Source organism: Cetorhinus maximus, chromosome 24 (assembly GCF_964194155.1).
Source record: "Cetorhinus maximus chromosome 24, sCetMax3.hap1.1, whole genome shotgun sequence".
Lineage (NCBI taxonomy): Eukaryota > Metazoa > Chordata > Chondrichthyes > Lamniformes > Cetorhinidae > Cetorhinus > Cetorhinus maximus.
Window position 1 is genome coordinate 20,978,627 of NC_135902.1, and position 15,066 is coordinate 20,993,692.

Sequence of the window (15,066 nt, forward strand, 5' to 3'; positions counted from 1 at the left end):
GGAACCAGTCGTCACTTTGGTGCCTTATCCATGTCCCATTCTTCAAGTGAGCTATTTGAATTTGGGATGAATCACAGCTTCACCCTAACCTGTTCTAACCTGATCCCCTCCCCCTCTGTTGCTGGACACTGAGAAACGTCCCTGGATTTGACAACATTTTCACCTTGATGAGTGCAGAAGTTCACACGCTCGAAAGACTATCGTCTTCCTTCTGTTCCACATGAACAACTTTGAATTCTTACTCTGTCCTGGGCACAAGCAGCTGCTATGATCAGTATTGACTTCTCCCTGGGGGAGAGGCAGGGGGCAGGATGGCTGGGGAGGTGGGCGGGCAGGATGGCTGGGGAGGTGGGTGGGTAGGAAATAAAGACCAGCTTGGGGCCCCCTGGTACACCATGTCCTCCTGTGTGGATTGGACTGGACTGGGCTGAGATTGAACTGGGCATGACGTCGGCTGTCTCAATTTCTCTGCTCCTCTCACCCATTCCAACTCTTCTCCTTCTGAACTTGCTGCACTCCGTTCTCTTGGGCCCAACCCTGACTTTGTTATCAAACCTGCCAACAAGGGTGGTGCTGTTGTTTCTGGCGTACTGACCTCTACCTCGCAGAGGCTGAGCGCCAACTCTCAGACACTTCTTCCTCCCCCTGGCCCATGACCCCACCACTGAACATCAAACCATTGTTTCCAGAACTGTCACGGACCTCATCTCCTCTGGAGACCTTCCCTCCACAATTTCCAGCCTCATCGTCTCCCAACCTCGGACAGCCCGCTTCTACCTCCTCCCCAAAATCCACAAACAGGACTGTCCTGGTAGATCCATCGTTTCAGACTGTCCCTGCCCCACAGAACTTATTTCTTCCCCTATCTTGACTCTCTTTTCTCTCCCCAGTCTCTTCCAACCTACATTCTATGTAATTTCAACAACTTCCAGTTCCCTGGCCCTAACCACCTTCTTCACCATGGATGTCCATTCCCTCTTCACCTCCATCCCCCACTGGGATGGTCTGAGGGCTCTCCGCTTCTTCTTCGAACAGAGGCCCGAACAATCCCCATCCACCACCACTCTCCTCTGTCTAGCTGAACTTGTTCTCTCACTGAACAATTTCAACTTAAACTTGTCTCACTTCCTCCAAATAAAAGGTATGGCTATGGGTACCCGCATGGGCCCCAGTTATGCCTGTCTCTTTATGGGGTATGTGGAACATTGCTTGTACCAGTCCTATTCAGGCCCCCTCCCTCAACTCTTATTCTGGTACATCGATGACTCTATCAGTGCCGCCTTGTGCTCTCGTCTGAAACTAGAAAAATTAATTTTGCTTCCAATTTCCACCCTCTCTTGCCTTCATATGGTCCATATCTGACACTTACCTTCCCTCCCTCGACCTCTCTGTCTCCATTTCTGGTAATAAACCATCTAATAATGTTCATTATAAGCGGACTGACACCCACAGCTACCTCGACTACCTCTTCTGACGCCCTGCTTCCTGTAAGGACTCCATCCCATTCTCCCAGTTTCTCTCTTTGTATCTGTTCTGATGATGCCACCTTCCAAAACGGTAATTCTGACATATCTTCCTTTTTCCTCAGCAGAGGACTCAACCTTCCCCTCTGCCACACTGTGGTTGACAGAACCCTCAACCGTGTCCAACCCATTTTCCACGCCTGCCCTCACACCTTCCCCTCCCTCCCAGAACCATGATAGGGTCCCCCTTGTCCTCACTTTCCAACCCGCCAGCCTCAGTATTTAAAGGATCATCCTCCGCCATTTCTGCCAACTCCAGCATGATGCCACCACCAAACACATCTTCCCCTCACCTCTCCCCTCCGTCAGCATTCCATAGGGACCATTCCCTCTGTGACATCCTGTCCACTCCTCTATCAACTCCCAACACCTCAACCCCTTGCCACGGCACCTTCCCATGCAATTACAGGAGGTGTAACACCTCCCCTTTACCTGCCCCTTTACCTCCTCCCTCCTCACCGTCCAAGGCCCCAAACACTCCTTCCAGTTGAAGCAGCAATTCACCTGCACTTCTTTCAATTTGGTCCACTGTGTTCGCTGCTCACAATGCAGTCTCCTCTACATTGGGAAGACTAAGCGCAGGCTGGGTGACCACTTTGCGGAACACCTTTACTCAGCCTGCAAGCATGATCCCGACATTTCTGTTGCTTGCAATTTCAATTCGCCATCTTGTTCTCATGCTCTCATTTCTGTCCTTGGCCTGCTAAAAATGTTCTTTCGGACAGTGCTACCCTTATTCCACTATTAACACCTGCATTAGTCTTCAATAGTATCATTACCACTCCTTTTGTCTTTTGTGCCTTGACATCTTTGTCATTTGATCTCTCCTGACCTCCAACCTATCCCTGACCTCCTATTTTGTTCCACCTGCCCCTCCCCACTTTTTCAACGGCATGAAACCCATCATATTCCTACCTCTCTCCAGTTCTGGAGAGGAGTCAGAGACCTGGCTGTGATTGGACTGGTTGGGGCCTGGCTGTGATTGGTTTGAGCTGAGATAGGATGGATGCCTTCTGATGAATATTTTCAAGGCTCAGGCTGGAAGAATGACCACATTGAACACAGTTGTTACTGGAGCACTTCCTGCAGAATGAGAGTGTCAGTAACTAATAAAGGAACAGGAGGGGTTAAGAAACACACCTACTTCCTTTCAAAACCTTTCTGATTACGGATACTAGTGAAGGGAACAGGTTCAGTGGTTCTCTCTCTTCATGTCAGTAACAGTGGGTTATAATGTCTTGGGACAGCTCACTGAGACACCAAGTCCCATTGTGTCAGTGGTTCCAGTTCATTTTCAGAAATGCCCAATATTTGGATTAACACTCAGAATCCTGAACCTGACTTTTTCATAAGTTGAAACAAATCTCTTCCAGATCAGGGAATGAAAATCGCAACATTAGGCCAGAGATATGCAATTACATAGAATTTTGTGGGACAGAAACAGGCTATTCAGCCCAACTGGTTTATCCTGGTGTTTATTCTCCACATGAGCCTCTTCCTCTAACCCTGTAGGCATATCCTTCTATTGCATTCTTACTCATCTAGTTATCTAGCTTCCCCTGAAATTCATCTGCATCCTTTACAAGCACTCCCTGTGGTAGCGGGTTTCACATTCTCACCACTCTGAATAAAGACGTTTCTCCTGAATTCCTATTGGGTTTATTATATTTGTTTAATTAGTCTCCCTTACAAGTGGAAAATATTCTATGTCTGCCCTTTCAAACCCCTCATTATAAAGCCCTCCATTGGGTCATTTCTCAGCCTTCACTCTGTTCAATCCTTCCTAACAGATTTAACCTTGCAGTTCTGGTGTCACAGAATCTCACAGTGCAGAAGAGGCCCTTCAGCCCATCGAGTCTGCACCGACACATGAGAAACACCTGGCCTACCTACCTAATCCCATTTACCAGCACTTGGCCCATAGCCTTGAATGTTATGACATGCCAAGTGCTCATCCAGGTACTTTTTAAAGGATGTGAGGCAACTTGCCTCCACCACCCTCCCAGTCAGTGCATTCCAGACCATCACCACCCTCTGGGTAAAAAAGTTTTTCCTCACATACCCCCTAGACCTTCTGCCCCTCACCTTGAACTTGTGTCCCCTCGTGACTGACCCTTCAACTAAGGGGAACAGCTGCTCCCTATCCACCCTGTCCATGCCCCTCATAATCTTGTACACCTCGATCAGGTTGCCCCTCAGTCTTCTCTGCTCCAATGAAAACAACCCAAGTCTATACAACCTCTCTTCATAACTTAAATGTTTCATCCCAGGCAACATCCTGGTGAATCTCCTCTGCACCCCCTCCAGTGCAATCACAACCTTCCTATAATGTGGCGACCAGAACTGCACACAGTACTCCAACTGTGGCCTCATCAAGGTTCTATACAACTCCAACATGATCTCCCTACTTTTGTAATCTATGCTTCGATTAATAAAGACAAGTGTCCCATATGCCTTTTTCACCAGCCCACTAACATGCTCCTCCGCCTTCAGAGGTCTATGGACACACATACCAATGTCCCTTTGTTCCTCAGAACTTCCTAGTGTCATGCCGTTCATTGAATACTTCCTTGTCAAATTACTCCTTCCAAAGTGTATCACCTCACACTTTTCGGGGTTAAATTCCATCTGCCACTTATCTGCCCATTTGACCATCCCGTCTATATCTTCCTGTAGCCCAAGACACTCAACCTCACTCTCAACCATCCGGCCAATCTTTGTGTCATCCGCAAACTTACTAATCCTACCCCCCACATAGTCATCTATATAAATGACGAATAATAGGGGACCCAGCACAGATCCCTGTGGTACGCCACTGGACACTAGCTTCCAGTCATTAAAGCATCCTTCTGTCATCACCCTCTGTCTCCTACAACTAATTCACTATAGTTGTCACTATAGTAAATCCTCTATCCACCCTCTCCAGTGTCTCTATATCCTTTTTTTAATAACATGGGGACCAGAACTGTTCCTGAGTCCAAACTGTTTATGTAAATAGTGAATAACAGTGATTAGCAAATTATTTAATAAAAGCTGGGCTGTCTTTCCTACACCCAGGAAATAAAGGGATGAAAGTTAAAAATAAGATTTCAAAAATAAGATAAAGGAAATATGTTTATGCAAAGAACAAAGAAAAGTACAGCACAGGAACAGGCCCTTCGGCCCTCCAATCCTGCGCCGATCATATTGCCCGTTAACTAAAACATTTTGCACTTCCGGGGTCCGTATCCCTCTATTCCCATCCTATTCATGTATTTGTCAAGCTGCCTCTTAAACACCACTATCGTACCTGCTTCCACCACCTCCTCTGGCAGCGAATTCCAGACACTCACTACCCTCTGCGTAAAAAACTTGCCCCGCACATCTCCTCTATAGTTTTCTCCTCTCACCTTAAATCTATGTCCCCTAGTAATTGACTCTTCCACCCTGGGAAAAAGCTTCTGACTATCTACTCTGTCCATGCCATTCATAATTTTGTAAACTTCCATCAAGTCGCCCCTCAATCTCTGTCGCTCTAGTGAGAACAATCTGAGTTTCTCCAACCTCTCCTCATAGCTAATAACCTCCAGACCAGGCAGCATCCTGGTAAACCTCCTCTGCACCCTCTCCAACGCCTCCATATCCTTCTGGTAATGTGGCGACCAGAATTGCACGCAATATTCCAAGTGTGGCCTAACCAAGGTTCTATACAGCTGCAGCATGACTTCCCAGCTTTTATACTCAATACCCCTGCCAATGAAGGCAAGCATGCCATATGCCTTCCTGACTACCTTATCCACCTGCGTTGCCACTTTCAGTGACCTGTGGATGTGTACACCCAGATCCCTCTGCCCGTCGATGCACTTAAGGGTTCTGCCATTTACTATGTAATTCCTGCCTGTATTAGACCTTCCAAAATGCATTACCTCGCATTTGTCCGGATTAAACTCCACCTGCCATTTCTCCGCCCAAGTCTCCAACCGACCTATATCCCGTTGTATCCTTTGACAATCCTCTTCACTATCTGCAACTCCTCCAACCTTGGTGTCGTCTGCAAACTTACTAATTAGCCCAGTTACATTTTCCTCCAAATCATTTATGTATACCACAAACAGCAAAGGTCCCAGCACTGGTCCCTGCGGAACTCCACTAGTCACAGCTCTCAGTTCAGAAAAGCACCCTTCCACTGCTACCCTCTGTCTTCTATGGCCAAGCCAATTCTGTATCCATCCTGCTAGCTCACCTCTGATCCCGTGCGACTTTACCTTCTGTACCAGTCTGCCATGAGGGACCTTGTCAAAGGCCTTACTGAAATCCATGTAGATAACATCCACTTGCCCTTCCATCGTCGATCATCTTTGTCACTTCCTTGAAAAACTCGATCAAGTTAGTGAGACACAACTTCCCCTTCACAAAATCATGCTGCCTCTCACTAATACGCCCATTTGCTTTCAAATGGTAGTAAATCCTGTCATGAAGAATCTTCTCCAATAATTTCCCTACCACTGACGTAAGGCTCACCGGCCTGTAATTTCCCGGATTATCCCTGCTGCCCTTCTTAAACAATGGAACAACATTGGCCATTCTCCAGTCTTCTGGGACCTCACCCATAGCCAGAGGATACAAAGATTTCTGTCAAGGCCCCAGCAATCTCCTCCCTTGCCTCCCTCAGTACTCTGGGGTAGATCCCATCTGGCCCTGGGGACATCCACCTTAATATTCTTCAGGACGCCTAACACCTCTTTTTTGATCTCAACATGATCCAGGCTATCTACACACTCTTCCCTAGACAAATCGACCGCTAAGTCCTTCTATTTGGTGAATACTGATGAGAAGTATTCAGTATCTCTCCCATTTCTTCTGGCTCCACACACAGATTCCCACCTCTGTCCCTGAGTGGGCCCACCCTTTCCCTGGCTACCCTCTTGCCCTTTACATATGTATAAAAGGCCTTGGGATTTTCCTTAATCCTGGTTGCCAGTGACTTTTCATGACCCCTTTTAGCCCTCTTGACTCCTTGCTTAAGTTTCTTCCTACTTTCTTTGTATTCTCCACGGGCTTCATCTGTTCCCAGCTTTCTATCCCTTACAAATGCTTCCCTTTTCTTTTTGACTAATCTCACAATATCCTTCGTTATCCAAGGTTCCTGAAACTTGCCATACTTATCCTTCGTTCTAGCAGGAACATGCCGGTCCTGAATTCTTATCAACTTATTTCTGAGTCAAACCTCCAGCACTTGGTCCCTCAGGACACCCACCAACAGACAGACACCGGGGCAGCTTTTCAGCTCACTTTTAACCCCTCCTTTGTATATTCCAAATGGGAAGCAATTCACAAATCTGTCTGGGCATTGCTCACACGATTTCTTGATGAGATGATACTCATCTCCCATTATGTCCCATTATCTCTACTGGAGGAAGCAATTAGTTTCTGATTGTCTTTAGAAGTACCTTGTCTGGCAACAGGGTGGGGTTCCATGACCTCTTAGAGAGTCACCCTGCAGCATTCCAGCCAGTGGCTTGTGTGCATTTTTTAAAAACTCAGGTCTTATTTTTAAAATCCAATATTTCCAGACACCATTTGGTGTTTTTCCTTCATTATCATGATGATGGGCAATAAATGCAGGCCTTGCCAGCGACACCCACATCCCATGAAAGAATAAAGAAAAAAGATTGTCTTTCTGTTAGATCTGTCCTTTTTTGCTCCTGCCTTTGTTATCTCTAACTAGCACAGCTGCTGGATCCAAGCCCTTCCTTCCCTATCCTTTCTGATTGTATTAACCTGTAATATTCTGTCTCTTATGGAGTCATGTTTCAGTTTTCCCAACTACATCTGGCCCCATCCTACAAATGATTATCTTCAAATCCTCTTCCGTTTTAAACATTGTGCACACTACTTTACAAGCAATTTAATTTGGTTGTATTAATTGTTCCTCATTCTTTAAGTCTGATAACTTGATCTTTTCTACAACTGTGTTATGAACAGGAGAGCGAGAAACTGAACTTCTTGATCCTCTCACTGTCTGTCTGTAAGCAGAGGTGTTTCTGAATTATTTTTAAAGTAGGCTCTGGTGTGTTTTCCCGAAACCTTGGTTTGTGTGATCCAATTCAATAATAACTTGCAGCCAAATCACATTTTGATTAACTCAAAAGGTTAGTTTATACACATTCAAAATCCAGGGTGGGTGTGGGGTTAGTGTTCACAACCCCCCCCCAACACACACACACGCAGTAAATGGAGACAGAAAAGAGGAAGATTTACAACTATGGGCAACAATAGTAAAAGAACCACAGAAATGAATATTAGTTCACATGATATCCAAAGTGCGAGAAGTCGAAGGTGTTTCACATGATATCCTGAGGGTGTTTCCTTCATGGTAGAGTCCAGTCCGGAAGAGTTCCTGGTTGGAGACAGCAACATGAAACACTTTGAAATGAATGACGCTGCAGCACAATGGGCTTTCAGTGCTTAGACCACTTGGCAGGTGATGATCAGGGACTTTTAAAGTCAAACAGGCTTTGAGAATTTGAAAGATGGTAGCTGACTGCCTGGTTAGCAAGGAACTGCTGGAGTTGTTTCCAGTTGGTGTTACAGCAGCAGTCTGAGTTGTAAAATTAGAAATGTAATATTAAAATGATCCAAAAGGCTAGAAGCATGGGGTCATGTGATGTGGTTCATTAATGAGTTAATTGCAGCTTTGCAAGCTGTTTCTGTGCTTCTGGCCAAAATCCATTGTTTCCCTTTGGAGTGAAATGATGGCTGTTAACAATTCTTCAGGTATAACAAGTTTCAATGTCTCTGTCTTTGTTGTCATCCCAGCTGGGGAAGTCAGTTTGTCTGTTAGTCATCTAGTTTCATGATTATAATGTGGTCTTACAACAGGGTGTGAGATTCCACAGGTTAGGAGTGGAACTCTTGTGCTCTTGTAGTCTCTGTTGGAACCTTCCAGAACAGATGGCCAATTGTGTGAGTCATGTGACCTGTAGCAGCCGTTTTGTGGCTCAGCAGATGTCCATTTTTAAAATAGCAAAAAGGATAAAGTTTTCAAACATACAGTTTTGGATTTTTTTTCATGTCTTATTGACATAAGAACTGTTTACGTTACCTTTATTTCAATCTCCTTCCTGTCCCAATCACCCCTCCCACAGTTGACCTGTGGACTCTGCCCGTGGATCAGCTTTCTCTGCCCCTCTTCATCTCCCTCCAGAGTGTCCGTTCACTTGTGAACAAGGCTCTTGCCATCCATGAGCTCACTGTGGATGATTGTATCAATATTGTAGCCTTGATGGAAACATAACAGAAACCACGTGGCCAGGCTATAACTTTCACCACTTGCGCTGCTCAGGCTATTGCGGTGACGGTGTTACATCACCAAATCACAACTTGGTCTAACCAGGGCCTGGGAGAGAAATCAGGGGCCCTGGTGCTTCTCCTGTTTCCGGGATCTTATTCCCCTCCTCCCCCCTTAACCCTCCCCCACCACCCCCAATTCTTGTAAAATCTTCAAATAATGGTAAGGAAAACGAGGTAAGTTATTGTTCCACACAAAACTTTGCAATAATCCTTCTGTGTCTCAGAAAAGTTCTTTCTTACTTACCCTAACGCTCAGGCATTTAACGTAATCTGAAACGCTGCCTTTCATTTTATTTGAAAAAGAGAGGTAAATAAACTTACAAATCACTTAAAGGGGAGAGCGTTTCTGCATTTGCTCCAGATACTTCCAACACATTAGTTAACGCCAGTCACCTTGTCTTCGATCACCAATGCTATTTTGTTATCAGGTGCATGTGTGTTTCCTTCAAGGGCATTGGCCCTGTTGTTTTACACCCTGTGCAAGCTGCTGTCCCAGACCTTGGATCTGACCCCCTATTTCTCTGGCCTTTTCTCCTCCTTTGAGTATCTACCTTGTTCCAGTCCTCTCACCTCATTTAAAATCCTCGTTTTTCTACTGCCCTCCCAAAGTATGATAAAAAATCTTTTCACCAAGATAACTTCACTGCTTTTCTCCCTCAGTCTCTGCACTGAACAACTGCTCATCCTCGATGATTTCAACCTTCATTTCAACTCATCATGTTCCCTCTCCTCTGAGTTCACTGCCCCCTTATCTGCCCAAAATCTCTCCCTCCGTGGAAACTCCCCCTTCACCTTGCCATCTCACATGGTCTCGCTATTTCTATTATATCAATCACAAATAAGGCCATCTCTAATCACTTCATTGTATCACTCTCTCCACCCACATCCCTCTTCCACACTCCAACCCTACATCCTTCTGTATCGACCCCTGGAAAAATCTATTCCCAATAAACTTCTAACTGCTATTTCAAAATCCTGGTTGTTGCCATCTGCCACAACATTTCTGCAGCTACGCAACTGAGTCTTCACATTTTTTTTTGAAAAATATACTTTATTCATAAAATATCTGGAAGAACATTCCAAAACATTTCAATATCACCATCACATAAGTACAATCAGATTCAACTTTTACACGTGGATCATGAGGTGCATCAATACAATCAATGAATATTACAATCATTTCTATATGGTCAATGCAGACAATCAGACAATGGGATTGTAGTTATCAACATACATCATGTTGCACTCTGAGGTGCTTCAATACAATTATAATACAATTATTATTCAATGCATACATTCATTATGAGCTGCACAGCCCGAGGGGCTCTCAACAGTTCCCAGTCCCTCAGTGCACTGTGGCACAAATGTCTCAGACAGCGACCTTTCCCCATTGCGCCTTTGCGGCAGCTGCCCCAAGCTTTAGTGCGTCCCTCAGCACATAGTCCTGGACCTTGGCATGTGCCAGTCTGCAACACTCGGTCAGGGACAACTCTTTGCACTGGAAGACCAACAAGTTTCGGGCAGACCAAAGAGCATCTTTCACCGAGTTGATGATCCTCCAGCTGCAGTTGATGTTTGTCTCGGTGTGTGTCCCTGGGAAGAGCCCGTAGAGCACAGAGTCCTGTGTCACAGAACTGCTCGGGATGAACCTCGACAGAAACCACTGCATCTCTCTCCAGACCTTCTTTGCAAAGGCATGATCCACAAGGAGGTGAACAACAGTCTTGTCCCCACCACAGCCACTTCGAGGGCAATGTGCACAGGGGGTGAGACTCCTGGCGTGTTGGAAGGATCTGACGGGGAGGGCCTTTCTCACCACCAGCCAAGCTACATCTTGGTGCTTGTTGGAAAGTTCTGGCGATGAGGCATTCTGCCAAATGACTTTGACAGTCTGCTCGGGGAACCATCCCACAGGATCCACCCTCTCCTTTTCCCGCAGGGCCTCTAAGACATTACGTGCCGACCACTGCCTGATGGACTTGTGGTCAAAGGTGTTTCTCTGCGTAAATTTTTCCACGAGGGACAGGTGGTGTGGCACGGTCCAACTACTTGGAGCGTTCCGCGGCAGCATGGCCAGACCCATCCTTCGCAACACCGGGGACAGGTAGAACCTCAGCACGTAGTGACACTTGGTGTTAGCGTACCGAGGGTCTACGCACAGCTTGATGCAGCCACACACAAATGTGGCCATCAGTATGAGGGCGATATTGGGCACGTTTTTTCCCCCTTTATCTAGAGGCTTGTACATCATGTCCGTAGGGACACGATCCAGTTTTGACCTCCAGATAAAGCGAAAGATGGCTCGAGTGATCGCCATCGCACAGGAGTCTGGAATGGGCCAGACCTGCGCCACGTACAGCAACAGCGAGAGTGCTTCACACCTAATGACCAGGTTCTTGCCCGCAATAGAGAGGGAGCGTCGCCCCCACATGCCCAGTTTCCTTTTCACCATAGACACTCGTTCCTTCCAGTTTCTAACGCATGCCCTGGTCCCTCCGAACCATATCCCCAGCACCTTCAAGCCGTCAGCCCTGACAGTGAAGGGGACAAAACATCGGTCACCCTAGTTCCCAAAGAACATGGCCTCGCTCTTCCCACGATTTACCTTGGCTCCCGAGGCCAGTTCGAATTGGTCGCAGATGTGGATCAGTCTGCGCACCGACAGCGGATCCGAGTAGAAGACGGCAACATCGTCCATGTACAGGGAGGCTTTGACCTGAGTGCCTCCACTGCCTGGGATCGTCACTCCTCTTATGCCCGGATCCTTCCTGATGGACTCAGCAAAGGGTTCTACGCAACACACAAAAAGGACAGGAGAGAGAGGGCAGCCTTGCCTGACTCCAGATTTAATCGGAAAGCTATCTGATTCCCACCCATTGATTGAGATTGTGCTACTGATGTTAGTGTAGAGCAGTTGGATCCAATTGCGAATTCCTTCCCCAAACCCCATTTTGGAGAGCACATCCACCATGTGGTTTGCGATATTCTGTCAAAGGCCTTCTCCTGATCCAGGCTGATGAGGCAGGTATCCACACCCCTGTCCTGTACATAGGCAATCGTATCCCTGAGCAGCGCGAGGCTGTCAGAGATCTTACTGCCCGGCACAGTGCAGGTCTGGTCAGGGTGGATCACCAATTCCAGAGCGGATTTGACCTGATTGGTGATGACCTTGGACAGAATCTTATAGTCCACATTCAACAGTGAAATGGGTCGCCAATTTCTAATTTCCTCCCTTCCCCCCTTGTGCTTGTAGATGAGGATGATAATGCCTTTCCTCATGGATTCTGACATACTGCCGGCCAGGAGCATACTCTCGTACACTCCTAGCAGGTCTGGGCCGATCAAGTCCCACAGAGCCGAATACAACTCCGCCGGCAAGCCGTCGCTTCCGGGAGTTTTACTCTTCTCAAAGGACTCAAGGGCCTTAGTCAGTTCGTCAGGAATTAGCAGTTTGTCCAGGCTCTCCCGCGTACTGTCGTCTAAGACCTCCGTGATAGAGGACAGGAAGGACTGGGAGGCCGTGCTGTCTGTGGGCTTCACGTCATACAATCTGGCATAAAAGGATTTGCTGATCCTCAAAATGTCGGACTGCGAAGACTTTACTGAGCCGTCTTCTTCCTTCAGGCTGCTGATCACAGAGCTCTCTCTGTCTACCTTTTGGAAGAAGAAACGTGAGCACGTCTCATCCTGCTCCACGGAGCGGACTCTGGAACGGAAGATGATCTTGGAGGCCTCTGAGGCAAAGAGCGAGGCTTGCTGGCCCTTCACCTCTTAGAGTTCCTCCTTGACATCGACCCCCATCGACTGCAGCCGGAGCAGATTCTGCATGTTTTTCTGGAGTCGGGACATTTCCCTCTGTTCCTTTCTAGCTTTCTGGGTGCCTTTGAGGATGAAAAACCTCTTGATGTTTCCCTTGACCCGCTTCCCACCAGTGTGTCAGGGACTCAAAGAGGGGTTTCACGGTTCTCCAACCTTTGTAATCCCTCTTGAGCTCCTCAATGTTCTCTGGGGTCAGCAGTTGCACGTTTAGCTTCCATGCCCCCTGCCCAACCTCTGGTCTTCCTTTAAGTGACAGTCAGCCAGTAGGAGGCAGTGGTCAGAGAAGAACACCGGCTTGACGTCGGTGGATCTGACTGCGAACGCACGGGACACAAACAGGAAGTCTATCCTGGAACGGATGGACCCGTCTGGCCGTGACCAGATGTATCTACACTGCGCTCCGTCTGCAGGGTTGCTGAAGACGTCGCGCAGCTTGGCATCCTTAACTGTTTCCATCAGGGATCTGGACGTAGCGTCCAATCTGCTGTCGGCCCTGCCGGATTGTCCAGCCACATCGATGATGCAGTTGAAGTCACCGACCAGAATGACCGGCCTGGAGGTTGGCAGCAGCAGTGGGAGCTGCTGAAAAACTGCCAGCCGCTCGGCCTTTTGTGCCGGGGCGTACAAGTTAATTAACCGGAGTGGAGCATTCTTGTACATTACATCTACTACGAGGAGGCGCCTGCCCATCACCTCCTTAACCTCGGAGACAGTGAGGTTGCCTTCCCGCAGCAGAATACCCAGGACGGAGGAACGAGAGTCGTTTCCTCCCAACCAGATCGATGGCCCATGGGACCACCATCGTGACCATTGCCTGTAGGAGCTGAGGTGTGGAATTGCACACTCCTGCAGAAACAACAGGTCAGCTTTGACCTTGGCAAGGTAGTCCAAGGTCGCAACACATCGCGTAGTAGATTTAATGCTACACACATTTATGGATACAATCTTTACACCCATTTTAAAGCATTTAGTCTCTTACCAAACCTGTTGTCTCTGAGAGTCCCAGACCTTTGGTCTGCTCCTGCATACCCATAGTGTTCACAAATTGCCTCACTTTGGATGGGCTGAGGAAACTGTCCTGAACCTCCCCATTGGAGATGTTCTGCTCAGGCGGCATCTGGGGGTTCGTGTAGAGAACGGGATTTGAAATGTCCTCTGTTGGAGAAGTCTCTCCAATCCTCCCCCCTAGGGCGTTGCTGCTCCCGGCTTCCTGGGGCTGGGGTGCGCTGGCCTCTTTAGGTTGTGGGCAAAGTTGGGGTGCGCTGGTCTCCTCATTGTCTCCAATGTTCTGGAGCTCGGATGTCTCGTCCTCCAACTCCCTAGAGCTTTGCCGCTTCTTCTGTAGATGCCACCCTTGCACTTCTTCGTCCGAAGAGCAGCTGCCCTTGTCATCCATGTTGGATGGGAGACACCTCTTGCCACTTGTCTGGGAAGTGGTTTGGTCCCTTCTTAGCCCCTTCTTCCTTTTGGCTCTCTTCACCAGCAGCCACTACCCCTGCTGATTTTCCGCTGCTTCCTCCCCCTCCATTGATTCGCTCTCCTGAGGAGTGGGAGGTTCAGGGGGCAGTGCTGTTGATTGGCTGTCTGCTGCCTCAATCTTTTCCTCTACCTTGTCTCTCTCTGTGTCCTCCTTTGCCCCGTTGTTCTCATTGGGGGCCATGGTGGTTGGAGGGTTGCAAGTGTCCTTGGTTGTAGTGATGCGAAGCATTTCTTCTGCTTCCCCCTCGTTGGCTTTGGCTGCCTGTGCATAAGTGAGGCAGCGTTTGGGGCAGGTCCTGTAGAGGTGACCTGCCTCGCCATACAGGTTGCAGCACTTAGTCTGTTTGCAGTCCTTTGTATGGTGCCCTTCCTGTTTGCAGTTCTTGCAGAGGGCAGCGCTGCAGTTGACCGCCACATGACCAGACTTGCCACATGTGCGACAAAGTTTGGGCTGCCCAGCATAGACAAGGCAGCCACGGCTTCCCCCGATAGCGAAGCTGGAAGGAGGGTGGAAGATGGCTCCCTTACCATCGGTCTTAAGCGTGACCTTAACCTGGCATTTGCATGTCCAAATCCCGAAGGCGTCTCTAACCTCGGTGCAGCTCCCAACCTTGTTGACGTACCTGGCGAAGAAGGTGAACACGTCGGCGACAGGGACGTAGGGTTTGTAGAGATGCACCATCACCACACGGTCCCGTTACAATGGCAGAGCAAAGTGGCTCCACCATCAGGATCTTTATCTCTGGCTGGTCTCTCTTCTCCTTGAACACCTTCAGGAACTTGACTCAAGCTGCCACATGCTTGAAAGTCACGTCGAAACATCCACCGCTGGGAAGTCTTGCAGGGAGTAGATCTCCTCTGCTTCAAATCCACACGGCTTCAACAGGATCCGCTCGATGAAGAAGGCTCGATC

The 15,066-nt window shown here is 48.0% G+C and overlaps 1 protein-coding gene across 1 annotated transcript in view; it reads left to right on the forward strand.

Annotated features, from left to right (window-relative positions):
* LOC144699692 (uncharacterized) overlaps nt 1-15,066 on the forward strand; it is a 112,795-nt gene that overhangs the window by 27,394 nt on the left and 70,335 nt on the right. The window lies entirely within an intron of this gene.